The sequence below is a fragment of the Emydura macquarii genome, unplaced genomic scaffold (assembly GCF_026122565.2).
Source record: "Emydura macquarii macquarii isolate MOO-44397 ecotype Brisbane River unplaced genomic scaffold, CSIRO-AGI_Emac_v2 contig_212, whole genome shotgun sequence".
Taxonomy (NCBI): domain Eukaryota; kingdom Metazoa; phylum Chordata; order Testudines; family Chelidae; genus Emydura; species Emydura macquarii.
Genome location: NW_027130349.1, coordinates 11,377,929 through 11,396,672, shown reverse-complemented (window position 1 = coordinate 11,396,672; position 18,744 = coordinate 11,377,929). Strand labels below are relative to the sequence as shown.

At 42.8% G+C, this 18,744-nt stretch overlaps 1 protein-coding gene across 2 annotated transcripts in view; it reads right to left on the bottom strand.

The window, feature by feature from the left end:
- ANKRD12 (ankyrin repeat domain 12) overlaps positions 1-17,700 on the bottom strand; it is a 121,149-nt gene extending 103,449 nt beyond the window's left edge. For both annotated transcript variants that reach the window (XM_067547707.1, XM_067547717.1), the window contains exon 1: positions 17,003-17,700. The gene's annotated coding sequence lies outside the window, so the exon portion shown is untranslated. The remainder of the gene's footprint in view (positions 1-17,002) is intronic.
- Positions 17,701-18,744: the final 1,044 nt, after the last annotated feature.

The window sequence follows — 18,744 nt, the reverse complement described above, 5'->3', positions numbered from 1 at the left end:
GTGAGCCAGATTGTAAATTCTTAAGCACCATAACATAGCTCGAGTCCATTCCCCTCAACAGGAAGGACCTCAATAATGGCTTGCACTTCTTTGGGTATCCCAGACACTAACAGATAAGAGGACCATCTCATAACCATGACTACTGCCACAAAAACTTAGCATTCACAGCTGCCTGCAGTGCTGTTTTAGATACAATATGGCCTTTTTTTATGAACTCAACTCCTCTGTTCTCTTAAGTGATCTTTTAGAGGTGAGGAAGTTGTATTTTGCAAACAAAGCCTGGTAGTTTGCCCCTCAACGTTGAAGTAAGGTTGATGTTTTTGTGCCCAACCACATCTAATTTCAGGTCTTTGTCCCTAAGTACCTTTTGAAGACTTGGTTTCTCTTGGACTGCAGACACTACCAATGAAACCTAAGTTTGGATGAGTGAGACACAGAAACCCATTTGTAGTTCACTACTCTGTCAGCAACTCATTAGGCCTGACATACTCACTATACCTACGCTCTGCTGTCATAACCTACATCAAAAAGATGTCATGTAAGATTACTGGAAAATTAATAATTCAGTGATCAATAATATTCTTATGTGATGTACGTAGATGGTATGTACAACATTATGAAAACAGGGTAGCATTATGTTCTTAATATGTGTTTGGCAAGCAATGCAGTAAGTACACTCTGTCTTATACAAAGGAATGTGTATTTATTTGTCTGACCAGCTTGGCTGTCAGGCAAGGAAAATGAAGGTTTACATTTACATGAAAAGAAAAAGACATCAACCTAGAGAATGGCAGAGATACCCTCTTGCAAGGATCTGAATCTCAAATGATAAGCAGTTGAACCCAATGATGGTATACAATATTATTGTATTATAAAAGTGTGTCAAGTAAGGTTTTTTATGAAAGCTAATGACACACTGGTGATTCATATTATTGTAAAATGTATGTATTAACACTATATGAGGAATTATGATACTTGATATTATGCAGTGAAGTCTGTGACCAAACACAGAAGGAAGTAAATTTTCCCCCAGACGGGAGGAAAGGCAACTAGCAATCTGTCTGCCTGTTTCCAGTGAAACTAAGCAATGTTTGATAAAAAAACAATGGAACTCGCATTCACATACAAATCAACAGGGGAAAGGGAAGAACAGCGTAAGTCATCCTGAATCTGGAGACAAAATAGTGAATTTGGGACGATATAAGGTGAGAGAAGCAGCCATCTTGGTATCCATCACTGGACAGACACAAGGGGCCAGAGCTCTTCCAAGCTGAGAAAGATGGGTCCTTCAACCAAGGGGTTAGAGACTCTGGGAACTGAATATAAGTGAAAAACCTGCTTAGGCAAAGATCTTTCACCTAGGAAGACAAGGGAAATCAGCACCTTGTACTTTTGTGGAAGGTCCTGACTAAGGAAGTATCAGCCATGACTAGAAAAAAAATAAAGACTGGTAAGAAACCTACATTGAGCCAAGGTTATAGTTTGATGAGTTAAAGTCTTAGCCACTAGAAAACATATTTTACTTTTATTTGCTGGTAACCATTTGGTCATTATCCCTTATACTTGAATTCACTTAAAACCTCTCTCTTTTTGATTAAATAAACTTGTTTTACTTTTATTTTAAATCAACCTAGCACTATATTTGACTTGAAGTGATTATCAACGCCGGTAAAGCAATAAGCTGCTGTGCTTTTGTCTCTTTAAAGGAGCAACAGACCTTATTACTCCTCAGTGTTCCAAGAGAGGGATAGACATTTCAGGACAGACAGTATTGACAGACAGACAGAAAATTCAGGACTGGGGATTGATGCAGTCACTTGGCTAGTAGTAACCAAAGCTGGTGGAGACCAGAGAATCACTATGGTGTAACAAGTTGGCTACTGGAGTCAGAGTTGCAGAATCAGGATTACATAATACACACAGTGCATGTTTATATGTTACCTGGGAGCGTCCAGACAGAAGCAGAGCATTTGGAATACAGGACAACCTCTCACTAGTCTGAACCACACCCCAAAATGCGATAGTGGAGATAAAAGTGTTCATAGCTCTCTGGAGGCACCTGATATATTTTCTCCACCTATTCAGAGGTGAAAGGGAGAGTGGCCAGGATTTGCCAGAGTCCATTAGTGGGCTACAGTCTGGCCTATCTGATGGGGAGAGCAACTGTGGCTGGAGACGGTGATCTGAGAACATGAAGCTGCTTGAGGGACTTCTCTTATATGACTATTTAAATGTTCAGGGTCTCTGCTACATGGGACAGGAGATCCTGGATAGCTGTGAAGTCACTGACCATTGGCATAGGGTCTAGTTTCACTGCCTCATCAGATGATGAAGACTCCTTGGGTGGAGACCTTCCTTTATTTCCAGCTCATGGTGGCTGATGCCAGGATCTGGTGTTGGAGGTCTGATCAATGATGCTGTAGGAGGTCAAGATATCCTCCTCCTCTTGAATGTGTGATGACAAACCTAGTAAAGCCAGTATGGTCAAGGCAGCATGCTACAGGGGTACCTGTGTGGTTGGGGCTGGCCAACCCAGTATCATTCCCAGGAGACCTCTCTCGTCAGGAGACCTCTGGTGCTGTCCTTGAGGTTTTTCTCTGAAAGCAAAGAAGAAGCATGTCTGCTCAACACTAGTGAGAAGGAGTAAACCACCAACTATGAAGATAAATAACCATCTTCAAGTGGTGGTGCAGGGAGGAGATATGGCCTCTATACCAGATTTGGTACCAGTCATCACCACATAGGATTAGGGAACACTGGGACCTCAACAGTGCACATCTTGCGCCTGTCATCAGTTTGGTTGTGGGCTCTGACATCAATACCAAGGTTGGTGCCAGAGCTCCTCAACACTATTCAGTTCCTGTGTTAGTGGACTTGGAGGCTCCATCCATGGCAGAGCAATATCTCACGTCCTCTTTGTGGGACGATCCTGCATGTTACTTGGAGCTGAGTTTGTGCTTTGTCAGGGCTATCTTTTAATGTCACCCCTCTGTGAGTGGGGTATATGTACCAGCTCTGATATTTAGGCTGTTGGCATTGAAAGCATGGCGTCACAGTTGACAGAACCCTCTGCTGCTTTTCTTTAATTGCCCAATCCCAGGGTTTGATGCCTGTTCAAAAGAGTGCTGGCCAATGCCGACTCTTTCAGCTCCAATTAGTTAGTTGTCATTTCCTCTGGGTCTGATGTTATCCACATGGATTGCTGAAGCAGATATAATTTGACCCCCGTGCCCCTAGACTTGCAGGTCCTAGAGGAAAATTACTGGCACACTAAGAACCTCTCCAGGATATGGATCTCCCCTAGGCAGAAAAGGCAATGGCTGTGTCTGTCAGTGAGTGGAAGACCACCATCATAGGACAAACAGTGTTTGAACCTGACAGTTGGGAGTCAGCCATGTTGGCACAAAGCACCCTGCGCCAGCATATGGTGAGGGGAATATCTTCTTTATTATTTTTTGGAATATCCAAATTTAAAAAAATAAGGAAGAGGAGGGGGTGAGATAGATCTCTTCACAAACCAGCAGAGAAAATGACAAGTTTGAAGCTCTGTAGAAGCAGTGGGTCAGACACTCACTGTGTTCCATTTCATTCCCACAAGCAATCAGGAAAAACTAAGGGAGAATCACAGCCACTTCAGGAACATGAGACAGCACTAGGCACACATGCAGCCTCAATAGCCATGCCCAATGGCCACTTCCGTCCAAAAGAATCAAATCTCATGTGCATAAGTTGAATGCACATCTACGGTGGGATCCATGTGGACATATATCTGAGGAAGAACAGGACGAGGGAAGGCTTCCCTTTATTTCCCTCTGAGCCTCTGTTCACTCTGTTCAACCCATGAAGCTCCCATTTCTCCATCCCCAGCCTGTTTCCCCCTTTGCCTTCAGCTAAAATGGCCGTCTTTCCTCCTAAAGCCTTTGCAAGTAACAGTTAAGCGGAGCCCATCAAAATATACATCAGCTTCATCCACCTGAGGTGATATCCCCGCAACTTAGTTCTGTCAGGGCCAACATGAAGCTCTAAAAGATGGTTACACAATGAGAATTCAGTTGTTGGGGTCTCCCACCTACTTGAGATTGAAGCATTAATCTTTAAGTGCAATGGAAGCATCTTCACTTCCACTAGTCAATGAAGAAAAGGCAAATTACATGAAGCTAGACTGGGAGCCTAAAAGATCAGGCATAAGGTCTTTCCAAATGTTTATTTAAACATGGCAGATTCCCTATCAAAAACAGTAAGAGGAAACTGAGTCAATCTCCTCATTTGAGGAAGGAAGCCTCCCAGCCTCTAAATGTTACTGTACTTTAAAGGCTGATGGGATAGTGTGAAGAGGCTCAGTTACCCTCACCTGTCTTCAGACTCATCTGAAATACCCTGGCCCTTTAAGATGTTGTGATCCTAGCTTTGAAGTTCAGCTCCCAAATCCTTATGTCAACCTTCTCCCATGCTGGTAGCAGGGCCGTACAGACTCCAATCTCCTTCTAGTTCAGAAAGCAGGAGAGGGGATACCATCTTAGGCTGAGAGTTTCCCTCTGCTGTTTCACTAATCTCACCAGAATACTCAAGAGGTTTCTGGTGCTACTCCCTGGGCGGCTTCATGCCAGTTTGCTTCTGATGGAGGATAGTCCTCAGCCTCTCTGGCAGCTGCCCCCCTCTGCGTGGTTGCAGCCACTTACCCCAGTGTTGCTGGTCACTCAATTAGCCGCAGCTGGGGAAACAGCTATTCTGTCCCTTAACCTCTTAGTGGCTAACACAGAAGGGGGTTTATACATCCCATCACTGTTATGGACAAAGATGTCCTGACCTTAGTTAACAATCTTTGTCTTACTCCTTCAGACTCAGAGTAGAGAAATGTAGAGATGGCCTGCACAGCTAAGCCACAGTGCAAACAAAGATGAAACCAAAAGGGTACCTCTTCTGGGGGACAGGGTGGTAAGAAGGGGAGGCTGAGTGGCTCAACAAACTGTTCAGTATCACCTCAAGAAACATGGCAGAAGGGAGCAAAGCCTCAGAATCATTTGAAAACCACATGTTCACTGGAAGCATTAGTCCTTACATCCTCTGCTACCTGTTATCTCTAACAAAGGTTTAATCTTCTAACAGCAACTCTGAAGCAATTCATCATATTGCAGAAGACTGTAGGAAGCTCCTTCAACTCATTCAGACTCCCTGGTATTGTGGAGGCATACTGGTTCCACATTGGTAGCCTGTGATGAGACTTCTCATGGACTTTACTTCCCAACAACTTTGGGACTAAAGGACTATCAAGCTTTCTTGAAGAAGAAAGAGTCAAAACTGTTGCCATACTTGTCTATCAGAGGTAGAGTAAGACTGAAAAGAGGTAGCTGCAACAGGTGCAAAAATTTCCAGACAACTGTTTCAATGAAATTTGTCTATTAATCTTCAGAGGACAAGCTGCAACCCATCAGCCCAGTTTGTTGACTAGGAGGGTATATAAGTTCCCTACTGAAATTTTCCAGCAGAAGATGAAATCCTACCCATTCAACCCCCAGATGCTGGGGGGGAATTCCTCCTGATGCCAATAAATTCAATCCTGCAGATGTAAAGAAAAAATACCATAGTTAAGCATCTATCCATGAATGCCCTAAAATACTACTGATGTCCAAGTAAGTTTTTTTTCTTGTTCAAACTAGATCATGCTATTACCTCCAGGAGTAGCAAGTTCCAGATATAATTATGGAAATAAAAATTGTGAAAAAGCTTTCGGTATGTATACATTTCAGAATAAAGATTCTCAGCTATCATTAAAAACAGTTATCTACCAGAGGACTGGAAAGTAACCATGGTTGCATCTTTTTCGTTAATAGTGGGGGAGCTATCCTTGGAATTACAAATATTAGCCTTATCAGTACGTTGGCTGAAACAATAGTGAGTATTAAAACATCTAGATTAACATACTTTGATCAGGAACATGTCTATACAGCTTCTGCAAAGAAGGAAATCATACCTCTTAAATCTATTAGAATGAGAATATCAAGAAAATATGGGCTAACGAAAACTGGTTACTACAAGTTACTGGACTTTGAAAAAACCTTTGTCAAAGTCCATCATAAAAAACTATCAAGGAACTTAAATAATCATGAGGGATGAGGTAAAGTTCTATATTAATTTTAAACCTGGTAAAATAATATATAAACTGACAATGATTATCTTTTTCAAGGATCTATACTGATTCATATCTATGTGGGCGCGCACCCCAACCAGAGGAGAGAAAGGTGCCATTAATGACATGGAAAAATGTGGCTACTATAAATTATCATCTACAAGATTACAGATATCTGTAAGGAAACCCAAAGGGGCATAGCAATACAATGAACTTCATCTGTTAAGTTAACAAGTACAAGACAATGCACGTTAGAAGAATTCAAATCACTTATGTACATTGCTGGTTCTACGTTGACTGTAACCACTCAACATTACTGTGGACCTCAGTGGAAACCTCTGTTCAACATGCATCAATGATCAAAAAGGCAAACAAAATATTAGGATGTGTGCAGAATAGGATAGACCAATACTGAAAATATTATGCTGGCCATATTTAATTTGATGGTACAGCATTACCAGGTATGTTGAGATCAGTTCTTTTTTTTTTTTTTTTAAACTTCAAAAAGAGTATGGTAGAAGCAAAGATCCAAAGAAGGCTGATGAAAATTATTAGAAGCCAGAAGAAATATCCATGTGAGCAAAGATTAAAGTTTTAAACTAAACAGAGGAAATTAATAAGATAATTATAAATTTATCAAATTATTACACACAATGTTAAAAGGACATTATTAAGATTGCAAAGTCAAGCATTCAAAAGTTAGTAAATGCCAGAAATGCCTATAGAACCTTAATTTGGCTCCTTTATACCTATGCTTTGTGACAGTCGGTAATTACATGATCACATACGGTCTTTTCCACAAAACCCCACCTCATTCAGTGACCAAGATGGCCAGTTTTGTTTTCTCCTCATTGTTCAATGTGTGGCTACAGGCCTTATTTGCAACTCTCTGTTCAAACCCTCCTCTGAAGACAAAATTATGAATTCCCTCATGGGCTTGTCTAGGATGCTCATTACTGTGGTATGAATGCTTACAAACATTAATTAATGCATTTTCACAACACCCCTGTGAAGTGAGGAGGTGGTATTATCTCTATTTTATCCCCATTTTACAGGGGGGGAGCTCAAGCATCAAGAGATTAAGGTCATAAGTATCCACTAATTTTGGATGCCCAATCTGAGACAACCAGAACCTCATTTTTTGGAGAACTTACTATGTAGCACTTCATATATTCAAAGCACAGCTCCCGCTGACTTCATTTGCAGCTATGAGTTCTCAGCACTTCTGCAAATCAGATTCCAGGTTCTCAGTCAGGTACCCAGAAAATGAGGTACACACAATTAGTGAACACCTGGGAATAGTCTGGTTTAAAGTGACTTGCATTAGAGAGAGTTCCTGTGATGTAAGAAGCAAAGATGGAATCCAGTTCTCCAGGACAGCACTTAACTGTTTAATCATGAGACCATTCTTTATCTGCTTGCAATCCCCATGTCACAACCCTCAGGCTCATTGACTCCATGCCCTCCAATTTCTGCAACAAATGAAACGGGTCGTACACACAACACAATCCTATTTCATCCCTAGAGCAGGTTCATCCTATGCACTAAATGAGGCAGGATTTCTGTGAGGGAAAAATATAATGTGATCATAATTTGCCTCTCTCCTGGGGAAGGGAAACCACATAAGCTGCTATATGTGGCAGGCAGAGCTCTCTCCCGCCACTTAGGGAGAACAGAAATTTTTGAATGAGGGAAGGAGACTACCATTTTTGCAAGAGAGGAAGAAGAGAAAGCAGGAACAGCCCTGTACTCAGGATCCCTCTGCTCTGTTCTCATGACTATGAATTGGCATCTCCTTCCTTCCTACTCCTCTCTATCCCCAACCCTAGGCCTGAGAAGGGGGCTCAATAGGCTCCTGATGCAGTTACCACACTCCAGGCCAAGTTAGGTGGGGAAAGGGCATGAAGAATCACCCACAGAACTGCTCCCTGCAAGCTTGGGGTGATGTAAAAGAACCACCCATGGACTTACAGCATAAGCAAAGGTATGTTGAGAGGGGGGGCCATCAAGGGGCAGATGCATGGCTGGGGATCTGTAAAATTAATCGATGGGGGGCACACAGTGTATTGCTTTGGGACCAAGTGAGTCATTAATTGTTGTAGAACTAAGGAGCATACAATTAACTGTTGTAGGGATGCTGGAGTTGCACAGAAATGATAGGCATTTAATTTTTTGGAGGAGCTCAAGTCCCCATGCTACCAGGCACCACTTTTTGCAATTTTATGAATATTTAAAAATCCTCTTTGTCACAGTCTGTTGGCAAGTATTTGTGGGTTATTGCTCCTGCACAATAGCAAACAGTCCACGATTGCTGGGGGGTATAAAAGGAAAGACAATGATTGATGGAACATGAAAGTCTGAGAAAGAAAAGGAGCAACAAGCTACATGTAACTGACTTTTTTTCAGTTATCTAGGTGAAAAATGGAAGGAAGCAATGGCAAGCAGAGAGTTCTAGGGACTGTTTAATCAAGATGTTAAAGCAGAAGTCAACTGCTTAGCTATATATTAAAATTCTGATGCCTCGAGGTCTCATTTTCAAAAGCCTGGCCACATTGCCAGTGAATAAACTAAGTTCATAGTACTGAGAACTAAGAGACCCTTTTGAAATGAGCCACACCTGTCAAAGAAGTCCACATCCTTTCTTCCCACCTTTGAAAACTGCATTGGCAAGAGTACAAAAGAAAGGAAGATGAGAAGAGTGGATGAAGAGGACTTCTCCCCTCAAACATGAATGACATTTAAAATGAAGGAAATGACTCTTAAAACGAATCAATTTGCCTGTACAACCCTGTTAAGTGTGAAGAGAATTGTTGGCCAAATATGGCCTACAATGATAGGGGACACTATGGCAACCACTCTGAAAACAGATGAGTGGGGGAGATGTTGCCTAGCAACAGGAAGCTCTCAGAAATTTTTCTACAACAGTGACAATTGAAAGACACCATTACAATCGAAGAATTGAGAAACTAAAGAGGTAAAACATGAGGTCCTGTGATTTTTCCACTTTATAATCAATTTCTTTTTATTTTAAAAAAATTACGTATTTGTAATTCTTAATATTTTTCTTAGTTTAAAAAAAGAAAATTTGGCAATGGAAGTGGCCATGGAATAAATGACTGGGAACTGCTCAGGTTCACCCCAATTCTGAAGAGATTTACATACATGGTTAACTTCAAGCACAAGTAGTTCCATGGACATGGGACTACTCAGTGGAACTATTTGCTGCTTAATACAAGTCTGAAGGACTGGAGACCTAATTAATACAAGAGACACATGGAATGCACATGTATTTTATTGACTAGCCTGCAGGAACACAATCTTAATGAATTACTAAGAATCACATGAGAGGTGGCACAAAAAAGTAATGAAATGCTAGAATTGTTCTGTGAATTAACCGAATAAAAACTTGAAAAGCAAAGGAATGTGATGCAAGATTCTTCAGACTGCCATAATCCATATTTATACTAATTTCCTGCTGCCAAATTATCACAAATTTAACAGAAAATCCTCTCAGACTGACTATTCTCTCTAATAATAATGCTTACTGTGAAAGGCCTTAAATTACTAAGCAAATAATTTTTAAATATAAAATGTACTTATCAATATATATGATGTTTATTTACTTTTTGAATTTCATCTTGGATGATGGAAAATAAACGAATTGGCTTTATTTAAAGTTTCTCACCGACCAGTACAGTGGTTAAGTTGTATACACTGAATGAGAACATTCCTTTTAAATACAAGTTACAGCACAAAATATTTTGTTTTATAGAAGCTTGTTTTATAAAAATATAAATTGGTGGCAAATGTGAATAAGCCTTTGATTTCTCTGAAGGCTATTCCATTTCTATTTCCTGACACCCACTATTTTGTTAACATATCCAAATGTTTAATCATCATTCTTAATAAAAACCAAAAGTAATAGCTTAGGGGAGGATGTGTATATAAGAGAACAGAACAGTAAAAAAACTAGAGTTTTGCAACATCACTAATGTACCAAATATAAGTATGATATTATCATCTAGCTCTTATATATTTAATTAGTAGATTTCAAAAGGGCATTGTCCCTTTAATATTAAAAATGAAAGCATAATTCAGGTAAACAGATTATCTGCAACTACATTAGAAGAGCATTATACCAATCTGTTTGGTATAGACATTTGAAATGAGACAGTTATCAAAGTTATCACAGGCCTGATTACTTCTAAAATTCATCAATGAACCACAATCTACTACTAAATTAGGATTTAGTGTTTTACTCATGGTAATGGGTTGTATTAGAAATTCAGATATTCTGTGATTTGGAGGCATTAGAACTATTTTTTTACAACTTCCTGTTAGTACTTTTGCGCTTTCATTTGCTGAATGTCATTCTTTTTATTATCCTCCAGCATTGTGTCAGCCCAGACAATACCTAGTTCCATACAGACAAAAAAGGAGGTACCTAGAAAAGCCTGACTAGTATGTAAACTGCCTTGTCAAGTCTATATGACATTAGATAAGGATACCAAGATGACTACTTTATACAGTTCTAAATGAAAACATCACCACTCTTTGCACAAGAGGTAAACATGGCTCTCAGAGAATAAAATGCACAAGTACACATGGCTTGCATTTTCTAAATTTCAAATTTTTTTCAGATAAATACATAGAAACCTCCTAACAGAGCTCCTGAAGATGCTTCTTGTCCTGAGAGGACACTCGAATAATGGGAAAGAAGTTTGTTGATTCAAGTAGAGAAGAAAAGCTATCTTTGAAAAGAAATGAGGGACAAGCTTAAACACCACTCTATAGTCCCAGTGAAAATACAGGAAGAAAAAAATCACCACACAAAAGTTTGAGCTCAACAACTCTTTAAGCAGATGGCCACTAAAAAATCACTTTTAGTATGAGAAATCTGAGTTGTCTAATGGCCATCCATCACTATAATAACACATCACAAATATTTATTCCCCCCCATACCTCCTAATGTAGTAAAATGCTGACCCCATTTTACGCACAGAGAACCAAGGCTCATGGAGATGGACTTATTAATTTTCAGAGGTGCTCAGGAACTGACATTTTTCCATTAACATCAACTGGTGTTGCAGGTACTGAAAGCTTTTGAAAAGTCAGGACTTAAGTTATTGGCCCTTGGTCACACAAAGCCTGTTGCAGAGTTGGGAACTGAACCCAGAGTTTATGAGCCCCACTCCACTGTCTTACTCCCAAACCCATTCATCCTCCTCTCTATAGATCTATGGGTCTGAAATCAGATGCTGAATATCACATGTGCTTCCTCTGAATCCCTTAGCATGGTGTCAGGGTTCAAAGCAAGCACCTGCAGAGAAGTTTAGCATCAGACTACAATGCCAGAGGACTAGAGATGAGGAAGAAATGGACTTGTGAGCCTGTTTTAATCAGGTTTTCCTCCCCCCCCTCCTTTTACACCCATACCCACAGGATGTCTTGCCTTCAAGGCCTCAAAGTTGCTGCCTGAATACTTAGTAAGCTAACACTTAAGGCTTTATTACATTTTATGGCATGTTGGATAATGTTAAGAACATCACATTTGAAACAATTTTACCTTGTGCTTTGTACCAGGCCCAGAAGACGCAAACACATTAAGGCCTTGATCCTACAATGACATATAAACAGATGGAGCCTTGCCGCTCATACATAGCTGCTTTGACTTCAGTGAAGTTCAGGGGTCTGATGAAGTGCTTTCTTATTGCAGGATCAAGGCCTAAAGCAGCAGATCTTACATATATGCACCAGCATGGAAGCCATTGACTGAGGTAGTTCCAATTTCCTCAGCTGGATACCCTGACTTTAGCTCGACCTGCCTATCCTGAAGTTCTAGGATGCAGTAATCTGGATGACTATATTTCATGGACATCACCTCCTAGCACAGAAAAGTACCATAATGAGGGAACTGGCAGATAGTTTTAGGTAGTAAAACTCATGGTTCTTAGAAGAAAGCAATTTTCATAAAAGGCATCCCCTGCATCAGCAGTGTGCCATCATCACCAGAGTGCTCTGATAAACAAGGAATGAACGTTTTACTATCTAATCTGGAGATTGGATTGGAATTGGAGGGGTGGCAGCAGATGGACAAAACAAAGGTAAAACCCAAAAGTCTAGTTTGGCTGTTGAGAGATCTGTTTGTTTCTTGGAGCAAGGAAAAAAAACAAAAACTGAGTAGCATCAACCTATTTTAGAGGGGGAGTGTCATTACAAACCTTTCCATTTTTCCTGTCTCTATTTGATGATAGTAAGATCTAAACTCACTGTCTGGCACAACAGAGAAGAGCACTGGAGACGGATTGTGTTTTATATAAAGTGAATATACTTTGTATAATATATTAACTGAAATGAGAAAACATCTATTAGAATTAAATGTTTCCACCAGATGGACAATTTCCCATGCCAATTATCAGGGGTTACCAGATTCCTTCTAATCAGAGATAAATACAAAAGACGATGGGAAAAAGTGAAACTCCAAGGGCAATGTCCTAGTAGAAGCCCAGCTACTCTGCAACCAAAAAGGTGGCGTATTCTAGAATTTCTACCAGCATGGTGGCCCTGAACCCCACCAGGGTGTAATCAGCTTCTTAAAATTTTTAATATATAATTTATTTAATAATTTATAATTGTAAATAAAAATATAATTTAATAAATAATAATAATTTTAAAAATAATGCTTCTTAATAAATGTGAACTATTGGAGCAATAAAACTCTCACTGATTTCCCACTGGGCCTATGTGCCTAAATACCTTTGAGAATTTGGATCAAAGAGCTTTTTGTGTCTTCATCATCTTTCCTCCAGAGTCTCATACTGGCCAAAGTGATGAGAAAAATGTCCCAAGTACTCTGTCCTTCACCCCAGATCACGGACAACTGAAAAGAGGCATGGAAAGTGGGGAAAATATTTTTACTCTACCTTTTCCTCACTCTCTATTTCCAGGGATTCTGTTCCCTATTAATTAACTGTATCACCTGACTCCGGTGCTGCTCCGGACTTTCCCAGAAGGTAGCAGCATAAAACTAACCTGATTCATGCCAATTTCAGGGCTACCTACAGTGATCCTAGTAGCAGTTAGGAAACTGATCAGCATCTTGCTAGTTTCATTTTTTTTTTTTTTAGCAGCTTGTTAGATAGGAGAGGGGTAGTAGAGGTAACAGTACTTCCTGAAGATTCAGGAAGAAGACTGTTTATATTTGATTCATATTTGGATCAACATAGGGGTTAGAAATGTCATTTTCTTTAACTGAAAACTTAGGTTCTATAGATGCTGCTGGTGTCCATCCCCTTCTCTTCACAGACAAGTTGATTGTTCAAGCCCAGCGAAACAAGATTTGCTAACGCTGAGAGCTGGCTGAGATGACAGTATGAAGCATTCCAATTTTTTGGTAAAGATTATTAAGGGATCCTGAATAACAGCAAGCTGTTGAACAACTAGGCAAATCAACAGTGATCTGACTCTTCTGTTAATAACATTATTGAAGGTTATGATAGGAAGATTAAATGCAATTTAGGCTAATATTTATGTCATACCATCTATCAGTGAAGTCTAAGAACACTTGTAATGAAATAGTTACAAAACATGGTCTGACATGGAGACCAAATGACCAGTCAACAGTAACACACAGCTCCATTTGCAATCAAACATGCAAAAGAAATTAAGCCAAAAGCTTTATTTGCCCAGCCCACCTCATAATAAGACAGACTCCAAATATGAGAAAGTGTTAGAAAAGAAAGTTGTTCTACGCCAACAGAAGAGTTGGTGTATTAAGATTGTGGTAACAGGTGCTAAACTATATATTTTGTGATCAATACTTCTGCCCATTTTGAAAGTCAAGATGATGAGCTTCAGTGAAATCTACCAAGTCCTTCTGACCTAAAATCTTTGGTAAACATAACAAAACAGTGCAACAGAAACTTTTTTTATATTCACAAATCAATATTTAAATAAAAGGTTAAGCTTTTCGTAGGTGGTGGTGTTAGAGCTCTGAAAGATCTAAATACCTTGTATGTGCCAAAATATGCAGGGTAGTAGTTTTTCAGTTCAGCTGAAGCTTAAACAGATCAGGAAAGGTATGAAACTCGGAAAAATTGCTTGAGATTGTATTTAATAATCCACACTTGGTAAAAATCTACTTTTATTTATTTATTTAGTTTTGGTGCTCCTACCATTATCTGAATAATTAGGTGTTTTAGAAAGAGAAGACTTATTCTGTAATTTCATAAAGGTACACAATCACCCTAACAACAGACCTTTTTTCCTGACAAGTGATATACTTTGCAAGCTAGGAAAAGGCTTACTTTGCTGTACACTATCAACACAACATCCATCAGAAGGTTTATACTAGTTATCACAGGTATTCAGAATGCATGCAGAACTGAAGCTTTTTTCTTGGTTAGGGGAAAAGAGAAAAAACATAGGAAACACAAAGGGGATGGTTGAGTCCAAACTCTTTTCCTGTGCTAGGGCTAGAGACAGAAGGAAGGGGAGAATCCTTCACATACTTCAACTATAGTGGATCTCATGGTAAAAGGACAAGATCATATACATGCACTGGAGCTAGTGGTGGAGAGTACCAGGGGAGAACCATGAAGTCAGAGAAAGGAAGTGCTTCATGCCCTGCAGGGCATACATCATCACAGAAATGCTGCCACAGTCCTTGTGGTGCTGGTAAGCACCGTTCTATTCCAGCACTTGTTCTCCTTGATTTTTAACTCACAAAATACAAATAGGCAAGCAGAGCTGTCAAAGGTTGCCATTACCTTTATCATTACCCTCCCAAAACAATATTTCACTATGACTCAGACCCTGCAGTCAGATCTGCATAGGCAGATCCTTGAACCTGCAGAGCCCCAGTGCAATCATGAAGGGACAGGGTTAAGCCAGAGACACATGCTTAGGGCTCCAGTTCCTAGAGTCATGTGATTACATCAGAATCTGAGCTTTCATTTGTGGGAAAAATATGGTAAATTGCTAATCCTCATCTTCGTGAAGAAATGTAAGTGTAACCCAACATCTGGCTGAGTCTGCAGGAGGACTAAAACAATACCTCAGAGGCGTGTACTGCCCCGGTACATCTCAATGTGGTGTTAACTTTAAGATCCACTTCTCTGAGGGACTATGTCTCTATCTACACCACCCCAACAGAAGACTAAGGTGGAAAAAAAGCACAAAGGATTGAGTTGGCACATTCATGGCAGATACACACTGACAGTTTGTAAGTACTGGTGGCCCCTTACTGTTACCCCACCTCGTTCAGGGGTAAGGGAAAGGGTAAGAGGAGGCCCCTACTGCCTCTCTTGGACAGAGAAGAGCCCCTCTCCACACACATGATACATCAAGGACCCTATATTGTTTTAGTGACACCCTGACTTCATATAGGCCCTGTGACTGAATCCTTCACTGGTCACTTTTTCTGAAAATTAACTAAACTTTAAGATATGTTCCACATCTCTCTGGAAGCTCATGGAATAACAAAGCAACTGACACATGGAAGTGAATGAAGTTGAGATATTTATGGCTTTCATTGCAGTCTTGCAAATAGATATATACAAAAACCTAAAGTTATGAATGCCACAAATGAGTTCTCGTCTATGTGTCATCTACTGTATTCCCATGAGCTACCAGACAGATGTGGAATACACCATCCTAAAATCTAATTAGTTTCCAGGAAAAAATAGGTCGATTGAGAAGACCTAGACATGTTCAGACTTAACTAAAAAAATTTTTTTTTAAAGTCTTATCATAAACTGCTCCTGTAATTTTCAGTTAGAAATTGTGCATTTCTCCTCTTCCACTTGTGATAAACTGCCCAGTCAGTTTTAAAAACTGAAAGAGAGGGGATGGATATTAACTTGCTGCTAATTTGGTCAAATCTGAACAGAGGTAGTTAGATTGCCTACCTAATCCACCCTTGCACCTTCAACAGAAAATAGTATTCTTTGCTTTCTTGTCTTAAACAGCTATTTAGTGTTGCTGTGCTGTCAATCTGCTGCTCTGCTCCACCCAGAGGTGGCTGTAATTTAGTGATGGACAATGCAATTGATGCAACTAGCTTGTAAAACAATATGGGATCCTTTAGCCCGAGGGAAGTACTTAAAAATCCTAGATATATTATTGTATTCCACATACGTTTAGGCCACACAATAAAGTAGCAGGCTTCGGCAAGGCGCTGACAACCCGGTGGAAACACACCAAGCAACTTCTAGCTTTTTACGTTGCCAAAAATCCCAGACCTGAGTCACAGGCTGAAGCTGCAGCAGCGCGTCCCCTCCTGCGGCCCGCTCCCCACAGCTCGAGCCTCGCGCCCCGCACACGCCGCTCTCCGGCAGGGCCAGCGCGGCTGCAGGGGTAAAGCCCAGACTGGTTTGCACAGCCTCCTCTCTCCCCCCGGCCCCGAGCAGCACTGTCACCCCCGCCCCGGCGGGCCCCCCCCCCAAAAGCAGCGGGGCGGGGGAACGAGCCATGCCAGGGAGACGCAGCGCCGCGGCAATGACAGCGGCAGCCATGGCTCCCGCAGCAGCAGTGACAGACTGCGAGAGCGGCTGACAGAGCCAGAGCCAGAGCCCGAGCCCTTCCCCCGACCGGCATCGCCCGCAGGCCCGCGAGAGAGGGCCGCGCGCATCGGAACGGGGTGCGGAACTGGGCAGCCACCCCGGGGCCGCCCTCCCCGAGCGGAGACACATAGCCTGGGGACGGGCGAGGGTCACACCCCCTGCACGGGGCGGTGCACACGGCTAGGGACGGAGGGGGTTACCCCGCGGGGCAGCGGAGTCCGGGGAGCCGGTGCCGCCGCCCCCAGCACCGGGGTGTTAGAACTGCGGCTCCCACGGGGAGCGGGGAGACAGGCTCGGGGGTGTTGCTCTTTACCTTGACGGAGCAGGAAGCGGCAGGCTTCGTTCCTCCTCCTCCCCGTGCTGCCCCTATGACAGGACCCGCCACAGAACCGGATTCAGCCGCTGCGGACGGTTCCCGAAGACTCAGCCCTGCTCCAACCGCCGCTGCTGCCGCGGGTGTGGGGTTTGAAAGCACCCCTCCTCTCCCTCCGCCACTGCCGCTCCCCTCCCCCCTCCCGTCAGAACGTCGGTCTCCGAGTGCAGCTCTGCAGGGTTCCCATTGGCCGCGCCACCCCCACGTGACCCCAAACACGCACGAGAGACAGACGGGAGCGCGCGCCACCGTGAACGTTACAGGAGTTGGGCGGCGGTTAAGGAAGGAGGGGGGGAGTGAAAGGAGTGATCAACGTCAGTCCTTCTGCAGTGGCTCCGCCGGTGCTTCAGGTCTCTCGTGCACACGCGCGCGCAGCGGACTCGTACGGAAGGGAAATAACGGGCCCGCGCAGGCGCAGGCGTCGGGGCGGCCACTCTTGTTCTTGGCTCCTGCGACTGGAACATTCTGGAAATGGTGGCTGCGGTGTCCTGGAGATTGGGGGGTGTGATGGGGGAGAACAGACTAGAGTGCCTGCGTCCCCTCTTCACGGCACCTGACTAGGAGCCGCCGCCGCTACCACCGATTCGGCCCAGGGCCGCCTGCTGGGGGTACTCCGGGTTTTCCGGCAGCGATGGCGCAGTGAGTTTTAACCACCCGCAAAGGGCGCATGCGCGGCTGGCTCCGGTGAGCGGTGACTGGCTACACTGCACCGAATGAGCCGGGCGTGACTGGGGACGGCCCCGCTGCGGGCGTCGTGTGAAGTGCTGCGCTGAAGAGGGCAGCCGGTCGGACAGGCGAGCGCTAACCCCGTGGCTCTGACTCACGCAGCGCTAGCAGCCAGGTACCGGGCCAGGGTCTCTGCCGCCGCGCCTTGCACCGGGCAGCGGCCGCTCCCCGCCCCACGGGGGGGGGCTCCGGATCCTGCGGAGACTCGCGCTCAACTTTTCCCCACCACCACCACCAGGGCTGTCTAGGGCTCCGCGTAGCGCAGCGTGAAATCCCGCCTCCCCCCCCGTGCGAGTCTTCGCCGGCCTGAGGCCCCCATCTGCAGAGCTGCTTGTTCCAGCAGCCCTTTGAGCTCAGGGCAGCCACGTCCCGTGCAGTGTCATTCCAGTTCAACACGGATTCATTTTACGCGTTGTTATGTAGGTCAGTGTTTCCTTGTTACTGAGGGCATGACACGCTGCAGCTTGGTGACTCCCTTCCAGGCTCAGTCTGCCAACGCTATTCGCAATAGATATCCGCACCCCTGGCTGCTTAATCTAATCATAAAGGTTGATGTAGTCAGCTGACACGGGTGGGACTGTCTCCTAATCCCTCTATAAGGTTAGTATGTTTGCACTGTGTTTAAAAAACAGCATCCTTTGCCGTCGTCCCCCCCCGTTTTTAAAGGAAACCATTTTCATAGAGCATTGCTAAGAGCGTCCATACCTGTTAGGACTAGAGATGAAGAAATCAGAAATGTGATACTGTATTGAGGGTTGTAGAGAGCACATCTCAACTGTTTCTTGCTCTCTATATAATTGTAGCACCACCATACCCTATAACTTATTTCACATCTGTCTGTAACAATATACTACAGCCAGGATTTTGTACCCATCTGGATTTCTACTTTGTCCCCCTATAGCAGCAATAAACTAGCAAAATGTTATTGACATAAAACCTGCTTTTGAATGGTACAA